General features: G+C 36.8%; 1 protein-coding gene across 4 annotated transcripts in view; it reads left to right on the forward strand.

Moving 5' to 3' along the window:
* The window catches only part of MRPS28 (mitochondrial ribosomal protein S28), a 132,561-nt gene that overhangs the window by 23,169 nt on the left and 88,729 nt on the right, over window positions 1-20,663 (forward strand). The window lies entirely within an intron of this gene.

Genomic DNA, 20,663 nt, shown 5'->3' on the forward strand with positions numbered 1-20,663 from the left:
ATAGTACATAAAGTAATGGTGACTCTAGTACTCATTGGTGTCTTAGGATGAATTACAGTGATTAAGAAGTTAGTGATGTTTAAGAATGAGTCATAGTGTAGAGATGAATAGGGAAAGAATCTGCTTTAGCTCTAAGAGAACAGTTATGAAAATGAGTTGCCTCTCTGCTGAGAGTTGGTCCAATTGATAACTGGGCTCAAATGATTCGGAGACATAAACTCATTCTCCCTGAATCTGAATTGGACCTGACAAACTTAATAAAAATTTCCTCAGATCAGTGGCATGTGAATAAATATTTAATAATTAGTTCTCCAATAGAAAAGGCCCGGATTTGCCAATTTCTGTGGTCTAAAACACTCCCGCCGTGGCCAGTCCTTTTTTTTCTTTTTTAAAGATTTTATTTATTTATTTGGGAGAGAGAGAGAGAATATGAGAGGGGAGAAGGTCAGAGGGAGAAACAGACTTCCCATGGAGCTGGGAGCCTGATGTGGGACTCGATCCCAGGACTCCAGGATCATGACCTGAGCTGAGGGCAGTTGCTTAACCAACTGAGCCACCCAGGGGGCCCCTCACCATGGCCAATCTTAAGTTACCAATGTAATGCCCCTGAGTGCAGAGTTGGGAATACGTGTACACAGACAGCTCCCACTGGCTCTAGCACACCACTACCTCGGATAATCACAGGCTAAACAGTGTCTTGCAAGGTAAATGCCATGAACCAGGTCATACCTAGGAAAGAAAACGGGCTGCTTATGCTACCTCACATTGAGAGGTAATGGCTCAAGATAGCTTGTCTTGGTATCAAATAACATACATGCTTAGTCAAAAATAGTAAGAACTCAAAAGATTTCTAAGTAGAATAAGTCTGTCAATGCAGATATTAATAGTTCCTTTCTATTGTGTAATGGGTCATTGAAGGGATTAAATCAGGTAATGTATGTAAAGATTTAGATTGGTGACTGGCATTAATAAACAGATGCTACTATTATTACTGTTCTTGAAATCCTGGTGATTTGGATTTCTGTGAAGTAATGATGACGTTCTCAAGAATTCCTATTGATGAGGGTTTTGCAGGAAGCAAGTGTGAAGATAGGTGGTCCTAAAGTTATCCTTTAAGAGAGGCGTCCTAAGCTCTTGGATATTGTCAGTAGTGGCTGTGGCAGATCACTTTTCATTAATAGAAAATATATCATTTTCTATATTTAAAATTGAAGTACTGTTTTATTTTATACAAAGAAATCTTCTCATCTCCCTGCAATTGATAAGCTTTCATTGTGCTCCCATGGATGATACTCAGGTGCAATGGCCATCTTCATTCTTACAAGCTGACCTAACTTGCAGCCAGAACATTGGTATTAACTTTACAAAAAATACATTTTACAGATAACTCTGCTGAATTACGAGCATTTCACCAGCTCAGTCAGATTTATTATAACTTGCAAATATAGCATACGTGTTTCCTTATGTTTGTGGTTAGAACTTTGTTCATGATATTTCTTTCATGGGTATTTATTTCTTTGTGGATATTCTTTTATGTATACTGTTTTTTCCCATTTTGTTAAAATTCTAAAACATCAGTTTTTTTCGTTATATGTTTGAACATAATATTACAAAATGCCTTAGAAACTAGAGTTTCTGATTTGATTCTCAGACCTTATTTCCTACATCACAGAATTTTAAGTATCAGTTTTTGTGACTAGATATTTCTCTAGTAGTACCATAATACAGTTTGAATTTATTTTATGTACAGTATAGCTTTAAGTGTTTAAATACTAGAATTTGTTGCAATATTTACTGTCTTAATTTTTCATTGAAAACTATACGTATACCACCGAAGCACATATTCTGTTACAGAAATTACTATATAGTTGAAACCCTCATCTCCACATAAATTCCTGCCAGCGAAGCAATCTGTTTAACAAAAGATTTTTGGGGGTGACATGGATGGCTCATAATTTTTCAAGTGAATTATCTAATAGCCTGTGGAGCAGTCTCTGTATTAGAGTCTTTTTAAAATTTTTTATGTATTTAGCAAAGTTAAATGCCTGCATCTCTTTGTTTTTTAGTTACCTACAATAGTTATCTTTCAACTCCTGCTTTCATCTGATTGCCCAGGACCCAATCACTCTCCGTAGAAATTCCCACTTCAACTCCCAAATCACTCACAAAATCAATACATTCATGGCTGAGGATCACGAAGAGTGCAGGAGTTGATATATTTGTCCATCCATCTATTCACTCATTCAGCAAATGTTTACTGGACCTCTTCAGTTTGGCAGGCACTTTCGTAAGGGCAGGTAAACTAGTCAGACTAGCTCTCTATTCTCGTGAAGCTGGGGCAACAAATTCTACTGGAGGGATGGAGAATATATAGTAAAGAAGTACACAAATGGGTTTTAAAAATTGGTAATTACATTAGTAAAAAGGGATAATGTGACAAAATATCTGGCAGGTGGAATATAACAGTAGTTAGGAAAGGGCTTTGATTACTACTTCTACTGCTGAAAATCTGAAATACCCTCAGAGTGCATTTTTGTTAATTCTTCTAATGGTAAACAAGAGTCACGGCTTAAATTCTATTCCTCTCTGGTCCTACAGACTGGTAATGTTATTTCTAATAATGTGCTAAGGGGAGTAGTTTACTTTAGTCAAGATTTGGCTTGAATAGTTTGGTTCCTTTTGTTCCCTTCCTATCTGTGTATATACATACCTTAATGGCTATGTAGGTAACAACTACAACTCCCTCTCTGCATACGTTGTTTTCTGGGGAGAAACTTTCTATCTTAGCAAATCCTTTGTTGTCCAGTTTTTAATTCATCATGGAAAGGTTTCTACTCTTCCTAAAATATTTTTTAAATTTCTTGATTTCATATGTAGAAATGCTTAGGTTCTTTCCAAAACCCTTCCCTAGGTCTCTTATAGTTACTTGTAACTTACGCTTTGAAAGTATTGAGGCACCTGGGTGGGTCAGTTGGTTAAGTGTCTGACTCTTGATTTCAGCTCAGGTTATGATCTCAGGGCTATGAGACTGATCCTCATGTCGGGCTCCATGCTGAGCATGGAGCCTGCTTTAGATTCTTTCTCCCTTTCCCTCTGCTTCTCCCCCTCACTCTTCCCCTCTTAAAAAAAAAAAAAAAAAAAAAAGTATTACAGAAAAGTGTCAAATCAGCTTAGGTACTGTTTCAGTTACTTTGCCTTTCTACCTGTATCCAAGACAAAATTTGTGGGTGGGAAATATTTTATTTAGATCTACGTGTTTTCTTTATAGTTGGTAGAAAGATGATAATAACAAATGAGAAAGTAATGAGATCGAGCTAGGTCTCTGGTCATCCCCTTTTCATATCTACAAGTTTAGATTACATGACTAGAGAGAGCAGCTTTTTTGGCTGGACACATGTTTGCTCTCCACCTCCGTGATGTCAGGCTGCCTCTGAGCAGATTTTAGTGGGGGGTGACTGAGTAATGGCATAACTTCTTGCTTTGGTACATTTACTTAAGAGCCTACAAGTAAGATGCAGATATTTTACATAATTTGTTCATCATTCATCAGCCTGACCTGCTTTTTTTAATTCCTTTTGAGAACCATTTTTTTCTCTTCAGTTTGACTTCTGTGTCGTTGAATCTGTTCCACTTTAGGACAGTTTCAGTTAATTAAATGCAAAGAAAAATAAGTCAAATTTAATAAAATGCCCCGTTTGGCAAAATGTTTTAATTTTTTCATTATTTTTAAGATCTTTTAAAAGTTTAAAATTTTAATTCCAGTATGGTTAACATACAGGGTTATATTAGTTTTAGGTGTACAATATAGTGATTCAATGATTCGGTATATTACTTAAGGTTCATTGTGATAAATGTAAACTTTAATCCCCATCACCTGTTTCACCCATCCCCCACCGACCTTCCCTCTGGTAACCATCTATTTGTTCTCTATAGTGAAGAATCTCTTTCTTGGTTTGTCTCTTCTCTTTTTTTCCTTTTGCTCATTTGTTTCTTAAATTCTGTATGAGTCAGATCATGTGGTATTTCTCTTTCTCTGAGTGACTTATTTTGCTTAGCATTATATACTCTCTACTTCTATCAGTGTTGTTGCAAATGGCAAGATTGCATTCTTTTTTATGGCTGAATAATATTCCACTCTGTGTGTGTGTGTGTGTGTGTGTGTGTGTGTGTGTGTGTGTATATATCACATCTTCTTTAACCATTTATCTATCAGTGGACACTTGGGCTACTTCCATAATTTGGCTGCTGTAATACTGCAGTAAACAGGGCTGCATATATCCCTTTGGATTAGTTTTTGTATGTGTGTATTTTGGGAGTAAATACCCAGTAGTGAGTTACTGGATTGTAGGGTAGTCTTATTTTCAGCTTTTTGTGGAACCTCTATACTGTCTTCTCCAGTGGCTGCAATAGTTTATATTCCTACCAGCAGTGCTCAAGGGTTCCTTTTTCTCCACATCCTTAACAACACTTGTTTCTTTCATTATTGCTTTTAATATAGTTGATGGTGTTTCAAACTCAGAGCAACTGATAAGAATCAGAAATTATTTTGGTTAACTGAATATTCTAATTAGCTAAGTGATAGCCTTTTAATAAGTTCTATAGCTTTTTTGTTTTGATACTTGTTTTTGATTATACCTTGCTCTATTCTCAACATGGGGCTTGAACTCACAACCCTGAGATCAAGAGTTACATGCTCTACCGTCTAAGCCAGCCAGGCATCCCTGATGATAGTTTAAAGGAACACTTTCAGCCTCTGTCCCAAGAAGCTCTCGAGTTCTGCAGAAAGGTTTCAGAGACTCTTCTGGGGTAGCCGGGAAATTAGACCCTACTTTCAGAGTGGCTCCATCTTCATTTTATACATTACAATTCTGGAGCACTTTGTTTAAAGAGTCAGGGAGCACCTGGGTGGCTCAGTCAGTTAAGTGTCTGACTCTTGATTTGGCTCAGGTCATGATCTCAGACCACAGATCTGCTCCACTGATAGGGAGTCTGCTAGATATTCTCTCCCCCTCCCTACTCTCTCTCTCCAGTGAATAAATAAATCTTAAAAAAAAAAAATGTGTATGTGGGAAATGGTATATTTCTACCACAAAAAAAAAAAGTTTGAAAAATACTTCTAAAAGAAGATTCTAGAAAGACATTATATTAATAGTCACAGTCATCAGAGTATAAACTATGGTATTTAAGCATGAATAATAGTATTGTGATCCACTTAGACTGAGTTGCAAAATAGAAATAAATAAATTCAGAGATCTTGGAGGTGTGGATGGGGCCTAATTCTAACAATACCAACCTTAAAAGTTTTAACCATTGTATTGTTTTTCTTTCATGTCAGATTGTGACTTGAAATCAGAAATCAGATTATGACAGATTTGAGCAAATGACTCAGGCATTTTGTTCTTTGGTAGTTATCATTGCATTAACTGACTTGCTAAATTAATCAACATTTTCTTCTCTAAAACCCACTGACTGATACCAACATTAACTGGAAAATTAGAAATTGGTGGTCCTCTACAATATCTGTTTTTTTTACTTCTTCCGTTCAACTATATCTTTAGCTAAAGCTAGTTGTGCTTGTTCCCAAATCTATTTATTTTATTTTATTTTATTTTTTTATTTGACAGAGATAGAAACAGTGAGAGAGGGAACACAAGCAGGGTGAGTGGGAGAGGAAGAAGCAGGGAGCCCGATGCAGACCTCAATCCCAGGACCCTGGGATCGTGACCTGAGCCAGAGGCAGATGCTTAATGACTCAGCCATCTAGGCGCCCCCCAAAACCTATTCATATTGTTAAAGTAATTTTTTGATTATTGCATAAATTAATAAAATATGAGTATGGAAAGGATTTTTGTTCTTAAGAAAGGCTAATTTTAATGTTTTGGAAAGATCCTCATAAAGGAGAGGTATTTTTTAAGAAACTACTATTGAATTAGTTTGGGCAAGTAAACCATAAAGATGGGGAAGGGGAATCGTAAAAATCTGGAAGGAATTGCTTTCCAACTGTCTTTCTTTTCTTGTTTTACTTTACAGTGGCTGATTCTGGCACTCCCAGACATTTTAGTAAGGGTATTGCTTATATAAAGAAATTAGTGCAGAGCTCCAGTGAATGGACCTCTCCTCAGCGAGAAGGCCTGGACCTCTATCAGAATATTTGCATTATTTGCTAACCTTATGTCTTCACAGTATATGTGTATGCTTTTTTAATGAGTTCTCACTTTAACCTACTTTTCCATGAGCCAGTCTATAAGTCAGAGGGCTTCACTGTGACTTAAAAACATAAAGCTCTTACCTGTCACCTGCCCTTTTTTTAAGACATTTTTTCTTCTGTTATTAACACAGCACACGGTTTCACAAAAATTGTCCTAGTGTGAATTAAGATTGTTCCCTTTCCATATTCCCATCTGATAAACATAATAACTAGTTTTTTGAAAACCTACATTGGCACTCCATATGTATTGTCTGATGGCCTTTCTGGAAAACAGTATGGAGGTTCCTCAGGAAGTTAAAAATAGCGGTACCCTATGACCCGCAATTGCACTAGGTATTTACCCCAAAGATTCAAATGTAGTGATCCAAAGGGGCACCTGCACCCCAATGTTCATAGCAGCAATGTCCACAATAGCCAAACTATGGAGGAAGCCTAGATGTCCATCAACAGGTGAATGAATAAAGATGTGGTGTGTGTGTGTGTGTGTATGTGTGTATATATATATAGGTATATACACACATACATACACGCACACTCAACGGAATGTTAATCAGCCATCAAAAAGGATGAATCTTAGCATTTACATTGACATGGATGGAACTGGAGGGTTTTATGCTGAGTGAAGTAAATCAGTCAGAGAAAGGCAATCATCATATGGTTTCACTAAAATGTGGAATATAAGAAATAGCGCAGAGGATCATAGGAGAAGGGAGGGAAAACTGAATGGGAAGAAATCAGAGAGGGAGACAAACATGAGAGGCTCTTAACTATAGGAGACAAACCGAGGGTTGCTGGAAGGGAGGTGGGTGGGAATAGGGTAACCGGATGATGGACATTAAGGAGGGCACGGGTGATGTGATGAGCACTGGGTGTTATATGCAACTGATAAATTATTAAACTCTACATCTGATACTAATCATGTACTTATATGTTGGCTAATTGAATTTGAATTTTAAAAGAAAGTAAGAGATATTTTCTCCATTTTCCAAATGAAGAAAGTGAGTCTCTGAGCATAATATGCTGCAGTGACCCAACTGGTAATTAATAAGGCAGGGATTCAAACTTGAGGCTGTGTGTATCCAGCACAGCCCTTGAATGTTCTTTTCACTCTGCTGTGCTGCTCTCCAGATCCCACAACATATAGTTACTAAGTATCATAGGACCCTCTGAAAATGGTCTCACATATGAGCCAGTTTTTATACCAGGGACCCTGAAGACAGTGTGGTGGGAAGGCTCTGTGGGAGTTCTGTTGAAGAATTGTAGGTAGCCTGTTACAATATCCTTGGTTGTGGTGTGCGTGATCTGATATGTTTGGGTAGAGTTACCACTGATAAGGCTTTGTTTCAGAATGCATGCGTAACATAATTACGGTGAGACCTATAGTCACAGGAGTTGGTTAATGTCTGACAGTGATCTGAGCTAAGAGTCATCTGGCCTGTTATTTGGGAGTGCTTATTTCAAAAAAAGTTTATTCTGCAGATTGTAGAAAGTTGACTCTTTACATGTTAATACTCAATTTTTAATTCTTTTTTTTAAGTGAATTTTTTTAAAATTTTAAAAAATTAAAAAAAAATTTTAAAAAGATGTTTTATTTATTTATTTGACAGAGGGAGAGGGAGATCACAAGTAGGCAGAGAGGCAGGCAGAGAGAGGTGGGGGAAGCAGGCTCCTTGCTGAGCAGAGAGCCCCATGCGGGACTCAATCCCAGGACCCTGAGATCATGACCTCAGCCAAAGGTAGAGGCTTAACCCACTGAGCCAGCCAGGCACACCTCAATTTTTAATTCTTTGAGTCTTTTTATAAAATGTGTCATCTACTTTCCTTGAACCTTGTCAGACCTAAAGTAGTTTAACCTAGCTTTTGGTCTTTGCTTTTGATGAACCAAGGTCATAAATATAAACATTAATATCTGTGTTGTATTATAATTCAAATATATAGAATTATTGCTCTTTGGCTACACAACACTCCAATTCTGTAGTTTTTGTGTTTTGCCTTTAGATGTCATTATTCTTTCTCTGCTGTTTTACCTGTGTCTCCATTTTTAGCTTTTTTGAACTTTTTAATTTTCTTCTTCTAATATTCTGATGCCCAGGAAATTGATCACCAGATTTATTGTGCTTAAAATATGAGCATCTGGTATTTGAGGATGACCTCTCAGCCTCTTCTGTAAGTAAAGTGTATGCACTTTAGCAGATGGACTTCAACATGTGTTTTGACAGCTTCTAAACTCCTCTGCTTAGTTCTCATTGGGTTCTGTGGAGACTTGATGTCACCAGATTAGTAACTTCCTGATAAGTGAAGTGTAACTAGGTTGGGGTCTTGCCTGCATTGACTGCGTGTCCACTGATGCCTTTGATAGAGATTGTCACATCTCAGGACAGTGTTTGTTGAACTAGTCAATGTGCTGAGTGTCTTGAACATGAGTATTTATTGTGGTGGAGACTTTACACCTCCAGTAGGAATATTAGTGAAAATAAGATGGGATTACTGGACCTCAAATACTGTTTGAGTTGATATCAATTCTTAGATACATTTGTAAGTTAATGGGTAAATTCCCTAAGAGCATTATTAAACCCAGAGTATTATCTTGTATAGCATTGCTTAGTTTGATTGGCTTGAAATGTACCTGTAGTACAATTTGTCAGTCTCAAGAATTAAGCTTTTGATTTTATTATTTTTATTTTTTATTTTTATTTTTTTAAAGATTTTATTTACTTATTTGACAGAGATCACAAGCAGGCAGAGAGGCAGGCAGAGAGAGAGGGAGAAGCAGGCTCCCTGCTGAGCAGAGAGCCCGATGTGGGGCTCGATCCCAGGACCCTGGGATCACGACCTGAGCCGAAGGCAGAGGCTTAACCCACTGAGCCACCCAGGTGCCCCATTTTTATTGTTTTTTAAATTGAGTTTTTATTTTGATTCCAATATAGTTAACATACAATGATATGTTAATTTCAGGTGTACAGTGTAGTGATTCAGCAATTCCATACGTCACCCAGAGCTTATCACAAGTGCCCTCCTTAATCCCCATCACCTGTTTCACCCAGCCCCCCACCTGCCTCCCCTCTGGTGACCATCAGTTTGTTCTCTATAGTTAAGAGCCTGTTTCTTGGTTTCTTTCTCCCCCCCCCCCCTCTTTTTTTCCCTTTGTTCATTTGTTTCTTAAATTCCACATATGAGTGAAATCATATGGTGTTTATCTTTCTCTGACTATTTTGCTTATCATAATGCCCTTTTGCTCCATCCATGTTGTTGCAAAAGGCAAGATTGCATTCTTTTATATGGTTGAATAATATTCCATATATATCACATCTTCTTTATCCATTCATTTTATTTTTAAATAAACTAGGTCATGGTGCAATTTTTCACTGAGTCAGCAAGCATTTAACTAGCAGCTGTCATGTGTCACCTCTGTGTTTAATGCTGTTGATGTTCAGATTAAAGATTCCCTGCTTTCAGGGAGTCGATGATTCAGTCGGGGATAGAGAGGTAAATTAATATACATTACACTGTGTAAGTTCTATTTACTGTATCCTACAGGATTGGAAAAGAGGGGATCAGTGATTCTGTTAGGTTGTCAGAAAAGGTTTCCCAGATGAACTAGCAATTGAATTGAGTTGTAAAGGATGAAGGGTAGGAGATACAAAGTGTAAAAAGTGCCTGCACTTGGAAAAGTTTTAAGTGAGAGAGACTCTGGCTTTTCTGAGAACTCCAGTGGCTTACTTGGCTTAAGTTGAGAAGGGATGAGAGAGTGGGGAGATGGGCAGGAGTCAGATCTTCAAGGGATTTATATATCATTTTAAAAAATTGGGGCTTTGTTCTGAAAGTGATAAAGAGGCATTAAAACATAGACTGGGTTTGTGTTTCAATGAGATCATTCTGGCAGTGGTGTGGAGCCTATATTGGAAGAATGAAATGAGTTAGGCCAATAAAGAAGCTTCTGGAAAGAAGTGATGAGAACATTAATTAAGTCTGAGGGTCAGGAGAGGAGACTTTCATTAGCAATTTAGGAGGTAGAAGAACCAGGTCTTGGTGACTCAGTATGGATAGTGAGGTTGACATTTTGGTATCTGATTTAAGACATGAATGACTAGATAGTAAGTCTGGTTGTATTGGGGAGGTGGAGAAGGGGAATGGATTATATTGATATTTTTGTATGCTTGAAAAATAAAAATTTAAATGCCCAGATTTAGGTCAGTTTTGATTCTCTCATTCCCACTCATTGTCATACAACTACTGATTAGTGTCAGTTAAGGAACATTTCTCTTTTTACTGAAATATAATATCCTTGTGGTTAAGCCATGTTTATATTTATGGCTAGGGAGCCAAATTCTCTAAATTTTATTTTATTGTTATATTTTAATTTTGATTTTTCAAGAATTGTATATATTTCTCTAAAATCCTTAAGTCCAGTTTTACAAATGAAATCTATTTATTTATTAACGTGTTAATGAAGATCACGTCTTTTAAAGCATTATTTCTACACTGGCATCTCTATCAAAACACACATGATTGACAGTTCTGAAAATCAAAGAGTTTCAAAACAAGCATGATTGGCAGTTCTAAGGTAACTAGCACGTGCACTGAATATTATTTGTACTTTTGTTTGACACTAAGGTGGAAAAAACGAGCTAATTTCCCAGTCTTTGTTTCTATTTCAGGTTGTATGATATATAGGGTCAAATAAAGAGTGGGTGGATATTGAATGTTTCAAAGACTGAAGTTTTCAAGGTGTGGTGGTGGGGGAAAAGAGAAAATAAGAATTTGAAATAAGTGTGTTGTTTTTTTTTTCCCCCAGAGGACATGGTACACAGTTAAAAAGTATGAATGTTTTGAAATAGATTTGTGATTGAAAATCATTCTATCATATTTTCTTAACAGAGCTCTGTTTATTTTTTTAGGATAAAAGAACATCTGTTATATTTAACTTCTTAGTAAGAAGCCTTAAGAATATGTATAAATTATAAAATATGATCCCAGAAGTGTCCTATGTTCATGAAACACATGTAGTCAGGCTTTTGAATAGCATTAGACTTAAAAACAACAACAAAACCAAACTCACAGATAAAGAGAACAAATTGGTGTTTGCCAGAGACAGGAGGTAGGGGGTGGCAAAATGGAGGATGGGATGTCAAAAGTACAAATTTCCAGTTACAAATAAGTCATGGAGACATCTGTTGCATGGTGACTATAGTTAATGATACTGTGTTGCATATTTGAAAGTTGCTAAGAGTAGATCTTGAAAGTTCTCATCACAAGAAAAAAATTTCTTGCACAATTATATATGGTGATGACATTAAGTAGACTTGCTGTGGTATCATTTCACGATATATGTGAATATCAAATTATTATGTTGTACGCCTGAAATTAATGTTATATATGTCAGTTATTCCTCAGATTAAAAAAAAAAGTTTTTAATGAAGAGCATTAGAGGTTCTTTTTTCCCCTCGCAGACACAGGGCATAGCAGTGTTCTGTTGGGTTGATTTGTTCTGTTAGATTCTATTTTGATTGATGTGCAAAGTTGATTGGCTTCATATAGCATATACACGTATGTATAGCTGCGTTAGCCCAGGGGTTGTGTAAATTTATATGTCTCATAAGTTTGCCATATATGCCTTCCCACGACTGTGAAGGTTAAAAGTGAATCTGGAAACTACTGTGGTGGCTGCTTGTTAAGGAATGCAAGCAATTAAGTGTTCCCACAAAAGCTTTGAAGTTAATATCTTAATAGGATGAAGAGGAGAAAAAGTCAAGGCTGTACTCCCTACAGTTGGTTCAGGCTGTAGTTCTATTGACTTAAGAATAGAGTTTAGAAAAATTAAAAGCTATTTTCAGTAGAAAGTGGGAGTTTTACTTTCGTTTCTAGAATTTTGTTTTAATTTAGATTGCCACTTTATAACATGTAGAAACTCTCAGGGACCCGGGAGTTTATATTGTGTAATTTGTGGTTAATAGTAAGAACAATAATAGCTAACATTTGTTGAGCCCTCTATGCTAGCACATTACTGAGTTTTGTATGTATTATTTTCTTTAATCTTTTTATTACTCTATGGTACATGCTTTTAGAATCTTCATTTAAAAAACACTGAAGAAACAAAGGCTATAGAGATTTTAAGTCATTTCCCCAAGGGTAGCAGCTAATAAGTAAGCAGACCTGATACAATATAGCTTCTTATTGTTCATCACTACTTTATACTGATTAAATACACTTCCCGGGTGAGTGTGTGTGTGTGTGTGTGTGTGTGAGAGAGAGAGATTTGTTAATTTTTTCAGCAACTATTTGTTGAGTATCTTAATTACAGTGTGCTGAATGCAGTTTAAACGATCTGTATGATGTCTTCAGGAGGAAGGGTGCATAGAGCACAGAGGAATACAGGGATAAATGCCTACATGAGTGATGTGGTCAAGCACAGAAATCAGAGGAGAAGCTGGAGAAATGAAAGTTGAAATGGTTTCATTAAAAAAAGGGCCTCCTTGGGGCGCCTGGGTGGCTCAGTGGGTTAAGCCACTGCCTTCGGCTCAGGTCATGATCTCAGGGTCCTGGGATCGAGCCCCACATCGGGCTCTCTGCTCAGTGGGGAGCCTGCTTCCCCCCCTCTCTCTGCCTGCCTCTCTGCCTACTTGTGATCTCTCTGTCAAATAAAAAAATAAAATTAAATTAAAAAAAAAAAGGGCCTCCTCAAAGAGAGGAAACTTTAGCTAGATTCTGAAAGATGGGGGAGGGGCATTAGGCAATGCATATTAAGAAGACATCTGTGGGGAAAAATCATGAGTAAAGGCATGGCATTGAGAATGAGCTTGGTGAGATCGTGTTAGTTATCTCTACCTGTGAACCATGTTCCTCCAAAACTGAGTGGCTTAAAACAAAAATTTATTCTTTCCCACAATTGCTATGGGTCAGGAATCCAGGAGTATTTTAGCTGAACAGTTATGGCTCAAGAGTTTCTCATGAAGTTAAGGCAAAATATTGGCCAGGGCTGCAGTCATCTGAGGGCTTGACTGAGGCTGGAGGATATGATGCCTAGGCGGTTCCTTCATGTGCCCGGCAAGTTAATGCTGGCTGTGGGCCCGAGGCCGCAGTTTCTCATCACATGGACTCTCCATTGGGCTTTGTGAGTGTCTTCACAACATAGTAGTTAGCTTCCCCCAGAGTGAATAATTTAAGAAAGGTTGAGGTGGTTGTCATACCTCTTATAACCTAGTCATGCATTGTCACTTCTGCCTTATTCTGTTCATTAGAAGCAAGTCACTAAACCTAGTCCACACTCGAGCGGAAGGGAATTAGTTTCCACCTTTTAGAGGGAATGGTGTACAAAATATCTGTACATATTCTGTATGTTGTGTACATAATATCTGTACAGATACAAAATATCTGTACACCATAGTGGTCAGGAAACCATGGCTTGGTGAAGTTTTAGAGGGGTAAATGTAATACTTACTTTGCTAGACAGGCAAGCATCCTTAGAGAATATTCTGAATTTCAGGGGCACCTGTGTGGCTCAGTTGGCTAAGCATCTTCGTTCGGCTTGGGTTGTGATCCCGGGATCCTAGGATCGAGCCCCTTTTTGGGCTCCCTCCTCAGCCTCAACAGGGAGCCTCCCATTCCCTCTGCCTGTCACTCCCCCTGCTGTGCTCTTCCTCTCTCTGTCAAATAAATAAATCTTAAAGAAAGAAAGGGAGGGAGGGAGGAGGGAAGGAAGGAAGGAAAGAAGGAAGGAAGGAGACCCTGAATTTCAGGCTAAGAACTTAGGACAGAGGAAAGACAGCAGAGTGGCTTTTGGTTAGTGATATTTTTGTGCGATGACATCTGCAGTGAGGTGTGAGACGGAATGGTTGCCGCAAGGACGGTTCTGAGACTGTCATAGTAGTCCAGGCAGGGGCTGGCCCAGGGTGAGGAGAGATGGGAAAGGAAAGCTAGGAGGAACTGTTCACAGAAATGACTGGTGCTTGAGGTTTCCAGCCTAAGACAGACAGAGGTCACAGCAATAGGAAGTTGGGCAGAGTTACTGTTCATAGGGCAGGACATGGAGCTCTTTTAGACATGTTATGTTTTTCTGTAGATACTTGGCCACATGGGATTGGATTGATGAAAAATTAGGCTGTAGAGTAACAATAGACCTGGAATTAGCAATTCATATTGGACTATAATTTTCTATATCTTCTTTTATCAGCAAAAATGAAACAAAACAAAACAAACAAACAAAAAAAACCAAAGGCAACAGCATCAATGCATACTTGTGTTTGCCCTACATTAAGGGAGGGGGACTGACTTGAAGAGACCTTTCAGTGTTCAGGTTCAGGCATCTTTAGAACTGATAAAGCTTTATTTCTAAAAGTGGAATACAGATAGAACAGTAACAGATGAGATCCTGGAGAAGTTGTGGAACCTTGCCAGGTGTATTCAGTAGATGTTCGTATTACTGAACTTGGGCCAGAGTTCTCAAAATTCTTTTCACTCGCTTTTAGTAGATTTCCTACTACTTTACCTTCTTCACTCTTAGGCCTCTTGTTTCTCTCCTCCTCCTCCTTAGCAGATAACCTTATCTCCTTCTTTATTGAAATCAAGTTCATACATTAGTTTAATCCATATGAAGCTACTATTTTTTTAAGTAAAATTGTTGAATATCTGATTCAACTTAATATCCCTGGATTTCCTATTCTTTACTTTCAATCATCTTTTTCTAGAGAATTTGATAACATTTGAAACAATTTTACCTTGTTTCCTCTTCAAACTATTGTTCTATTCCTCCCTGTCCCCCAAATTGCCCCTGTTTTCCAGATTTCCATTAATACCTCGGGTCAGCCCACCTGGCTTACCCTCACCATCCTACTAACTGCAAACGCCCTTTTAAATTTGGTAGTGCCCTGGGCATCTGCCCAGCAGTTTGCTCAAACTCTCTCATAGTCCACACCAGTGGCTCTTCCCTTTTCTGAAACTGTCATGTACCTTCATATTCTTGGTGATCCTTCTACTTCTCTGTTCTTTTTATACATTCCTCCAAAAGTGTTTTATAAAATTTTAGGGAAGAAAGAAAGTAAGGAGGAGATACGGTAGTTTTGGGCTTGTCCAGGGAAGTTGAGGAGGGCAAATATCAGGAAAAACGTAGGGGTGGAGGACAAGAGGCCTTGGTTCTGATTCTGTATCATCATTGAAAAGCACTTTATATGCCTGTAAGTGGCCCTTATAAATGTCTCCATTTATATGTATCCCTTTTTCTTTTATTTTAATTGTGAGTAAATTAGGAATTCAGGTTCAACATAGTCCCATACTTGAAAATACAATGCTTTGTTTTTAGCTTGTTTTAATTCTTAAGGAAAGATTTTTCCATAAATATACTACAGTTAAATTTCTTTTAAAGTTTTAATTCAGAACCTTAATTTTGGACCTAAAATAGAATACTTTGTATTCTTTTTTTTTAAATGCAAATTAGTATTAAATAGGTATAATTAAATCCTTAATTAGTACTGATTGAGCACATTATAATGTTCATGTGGATTGTATGCTACTGACTGTGTCATTTTTGAATTTATTAAGCAACGACTCTTTCCTGGATGTATTATCCTTAAAAGCATTTTTCTTTACATATAGTACTTTTTTTGATAATCGGATTAGCAATTACTTGTTATGGCATGTAGTAGAGAGAACTGTCCATCTTTCAGCATGGAATATGATTTGAAGTTATTCGGCTTTGGGAATATATTGCTGTGAATGCGTATATCTTGAGACTCAGCATTTTCACTAGAGTAAACCTTACCTGAGAACTTTTGTTTTACTCACCATCCATTTTGTTTTGGCCTTTACACTATATTTACTTTTTACTTACTGGGCCAATATGATCTGCTCTACTGGTTTTGAAAAGTTAACAGCTAAACATAAATTCTTTAAATCTCACAACGTAATCCAGGAACTGATTTTCTTTTCCTAATTGTAATTGCAAATATTTTAGCCTGCTTGTTTCCTGAATGTAATTTATTTGGAAACTTTAATTTTGAATTTAGCTTCTTTTTCAAATACTGTACCTTCGTCATGAATTTTTAAGTTCTTTGTTTCATGTGTTTCACTGAAGGAAAAATCTGAAGTTTGAAGGAAAATGTTCCAGAATTAAAGCTTAGCATATGCTAATTTGTGATATAAGTTCTATATGTGTTAGTAATGGTGATGATGGTGGTGATGACGATGGCTGATTATAGCAGCAGCCACTTCCTGATTTTTAGAACTGTTATGAATGTCTCTCTCCAAAGGAATCTTAAGTCACTTTAAGAAAACAAACATATGCTATATCTTTTGGCAAAAATAATTTTTAAGTGTCTGGCGTAGTGCCTTGCAGATTATAAATTCGCCATAAATATTAAGCATTTAGCTAACAGTAGGGTGTTGAAATTATTGGTTGAGGTGTACTGTTCTTAGTTTTCTGTTGGTGTTACAAAGGAACAGAAGTACATTTGTTGAGTAGCTATAACTATCCCTGTTTAAAGTAACAAGAACTGTTAAGAAAAATAAAAGTAATGTTGAATTCAGTGAGAATTTATTATTCAGAATTAGAAATAAGCAGATATCTGTTCTTATCTTCAGAGTTGTCAAATATTGTCATAATCATTATAGCCAGTAATTATCACCTGTTAGCTTTTGCCATGTTTAGTCGCCTCTAAATGTCATTGTGGTTTAAGCCTATTGGCCTTGAAATAAGAATTCCTGCACTTGAATCCTGGCCATATGACGTATTAATTGTGTGATCTTGGACAAGTTGCTTAACTTTTTGGAGTCTCAGTTTTCTTGTCTTTAAAATGGGTGAATGAATTGATAGGACTTCCTTCAAATGGTTGGTATGAGAACTAAATGCGGTTCTCATTAAGTACATAGCACATAGCAGAAGACCTGACAGCCTGTGGCTTAGACATATAGAGGCTTACTTTTCTTGTTGAGAATTCTGGCTTTAGGGGTTACTTCAGCAAGTTGAACCACGTCAGCACTGGCTCTACGTTTCTTGAATCCTGGATGCAGTTAAGGCTGCGGGTTAACATATCTGTACTCAAGAGAAGTAAGGGAATGGGGTGGGCCTGTTAGCTTCTCTGTCTTTTTTTGTCAGGAAAACAAAAGCTTTTTTAGAAATCTCTTCCATACTTCAGCCAACCTTTCTTTGATCCAGCCAGTATAAATTGGCCCCTCCCTAGCTGCAGGGGAAGCACCGAAGAAAACAGGCATTTAATCTTTTCATAGTGCGGTGCTGTAGGGGAGAAGGGGGGAGTAACTCTCCTGTTACCTAAGCCGATGGGCTCCGCCCCTTTGCCTGAGCCCCAGCTGTTGAGTGGTGAACTGAGCTACAGATCAGCCGCGTATACCATACTTCAGAGGCCTGTTTCTCCAATTCTGCCCCTCAAAAAAAAAACACAAAACCCCACGACACCCACATTACAAGCATTTGAATAAACATTATCCAACATCTACATAAATACGGTTTTTCTTCTTAAAATTTTGTATTTTTCAGAATAAAAATTACTTAACCTCTTCAGGCTGGCTGAATTTTGAAGTTACAGGTTCTGTGTCTCTCCCTATCTTCAAATAAAAATATAAAACAAAACGGAAATTAGTAACTGAATGTTTTGTACATTAGGAATAACTTCTGTGATATGTTTGTTTCAAGGAATTTCTGATAACATTTTTCAACTTTCTATGGTAAAAAAAACCCCAAAAACCCATAATATGTAATTAAAGTAATAAGTTTTGCCTCTTTCCGTTCTAATTATTATGTTTTAACTCATGGTAAATGAGTTTGTTCTATGCTCATTTCCTAAGGGGTGGTTATCCACTGATTTCATTTTCTGGAAAATAAAATTATGTCACAATTCTTGGAAACTGCATATTTATTTTTTTGTTTTGTTTTTTTTTTTTCAAAAATGGGGGTGGGGTGAAGAGTGGGTGAAATTAAGGTCATAATTCAAATTCTCTATTCAGTCCTCAGAGACATAACCATTGCTTACTCTTATTTTTCTTGTTTATATTTGAGGTAAATTACACTGAATTTTGTAGAGAAAAAAGGGATAAGATAGAGTAACATTTTGAGCTAGGCAACATTATCCACATTTTGTAGGCAAGGGGACTAAGGCCTAGAGAAGTATGAAACTTAGGCAGAGTCAATAAGCTAGTACACAGCAGAGTTTGGATTGGAGCTGGACCTGTGCCACAGTTCATTGTGAGCCTGAAATCCTGAACAGTCTCCACTTAAGATAGATCTTTCTGTTTCTTTTAAAATATTTAAGTGACATGTTTATCAAATCCTATATACTTCTATGTAACCCTTTTTTACATTTCAATTTTTTGTTGTAATAATCTTTTGCAAAATAATTAAGAAACATAATTAACTGTAAGTCATAGTTTATCTTAGGCCACAATTTTCTGATTTTTTTTTCTACCAAATCATTTTGCCAGAGATGTTATCAAGTAATATTTATCTAAGTTAAGCTAAATTCAGCCAAACCATTGTCAACCATGAACTGTCATTGACTAATAAAACAGATGGACTGTTAACTGTTTGACCTTTCTAGTCTGAATTTCAAAATATGTCTTTTCAACTAATGGCATTGTGATATGTCTGTCTACAATTCTGTGTGTAGAGCTTATTTTCAGGTTCATTTTTTTTAATTGGATAATTAACCAAGAAAAATATTTATAGTCCCTTTTTTATAAGAAAAAGGAAAGTTTAAAGAAGTATTTATACATTTATCATTATAAATATCATTAAATACAAATATTGTATTCTTTTACATTAAAATTTTATGTCTTACTGAAAATGTATTAATTTCTGCAAGTTTTTGTTCTAATTTTACTGTATGCTTTTCTGTTTATTATAAAGATACAGTATTGACCAAACCAAACCCAATTAATTCTGTTGGTTTCTTCATTTTATTTTTAAGATTTTATTATTAAGCAATCTCTACACCCAACATGGGGCTTGAATTCACAACCCCAAGATCAAGAGTCTCACATTCTACCAACTGAGCCAGCCAGGCACCCCCAGTTTCTTCATTTTAGATTGGTACTTTAATTCACTTACTTATTCTGTGTATTAATCAATACAGCGTCAAAGCTAATATTCTTCAGTGATCAAGCCAAATTGCTAAAATAATATTATGTTGGTGTTTCTGTTGCTAACTTTTTTCTTTTTGTTTCAACTTGTAAAAGTAACACAGTCTCATTAAAAAAAAGGAGGGGGGACCTGGGTGGCTCAGTTGGTTAAGCGACTGCCTTCGGCTCAGGTCATGATCCTGGAGTCCCAGGATCAAGTCTCACATCGGGCTCCCTGCTCAGTGGGAAGCCTGCTTCTCCTTCTAACCTCTCCCCTCTCGTGCTCTCTCTCTCTCTCTCTCTCATTCTCTCTCTCTCTCAAATACATAAATTAAAAAACAAAAAACAAAGCCAAAACCCCCAACTCAGAAAACAAACCTGTGGGAAATCCCCTAAGTAAGATGATTTTAAAACTTCATAGGTCCAGTTTTGTATGTGTGGTGATGGATGTTAACTAGACTTATTATGGTGAACATTTTGCAATATATACACATTGAATCATTATGTTATAGACCTGAAACTAATATAATGTTATATTTCAATGATCTCAATTAAAAAAATACTACTGAAACTCTAAAACTAAAACCTTCATAGGTCCACAAGTCCTTCCTTCCAGTCATTTCATGTAGACGTGGATTGTATATGGTTTTAATCATACACTCTTACAGAATTTTGAATCATGAGTTTCTCAATATTATAGCCAGGCATTTTTCACTGGAAAGGATACTTTTGTATTTCACTGAATATAACACAATTTCTGTAAGTGTTTCTGTTTATTAAATATTTAGGCTGTTTCTTCTTTCTTTTTAATTAAACATTTTTTTAATTTTTTTATTTGACAGATCAAAAGTAGGCAGAGAGGCAGGGGGGGGGGGGGGAGGCAGGCTCCCTGCTGAGCATAGAGCCAGACGTGGGGCTCGATCCCAGAACCCTGGGATCATGACCTGAGCTAAAGGTAGAGGCCTTAACCCACTGAGCTCCCAGGTGCCCCTGTTTCTTCTTTTTATCTAAGTGACATAACTGTAAACAACTTTGTAGATAAAACTTCTAAGATTATCTTTTTATAGAAGATTAAGTGGAATAACTCTGATTAAGGTTGATATTTTTCAGTCTTATGCAAACAGATTAAACACTTTATATGTTTATTTATAGTATCTTTTTGTAAATTGTCAGTTTCTTAGGTTACTTATCTGTTGAGATTAAAGTGTCTTCTTGATAAATGTACATGAGCTTGAGTTTTTTAAGATTTTATTTATTTATTTGAGAGAGAGTAGTGGGAGGAGCAGAGGAAGAGAGAGAGAGAAGAGCAGACTCTGAAGCAGACTCCGTGTTGAGCATGGAGCTGACTCAGGACTCAGTCTCATGACGCGAGAGTGTGACCTGAGCCCAAATC

This window comes from Lontra canadensis, unplaced genomic scaffold (genome assembly GCF_010015895.1).
Source record: "Lontra canadensis isolate GAN:19392208 unplaced genomic scaffold, GSC_riverotter_1.0 scaffold37, whole genome shotgun sequence".
Taxonomy (NCBI): domain Eukaryota; kingdom Metazoa; phylum Chordata; class Mammalia; order Carnivora; family Mustelidae; genus Lontra; species Lontra canadensis.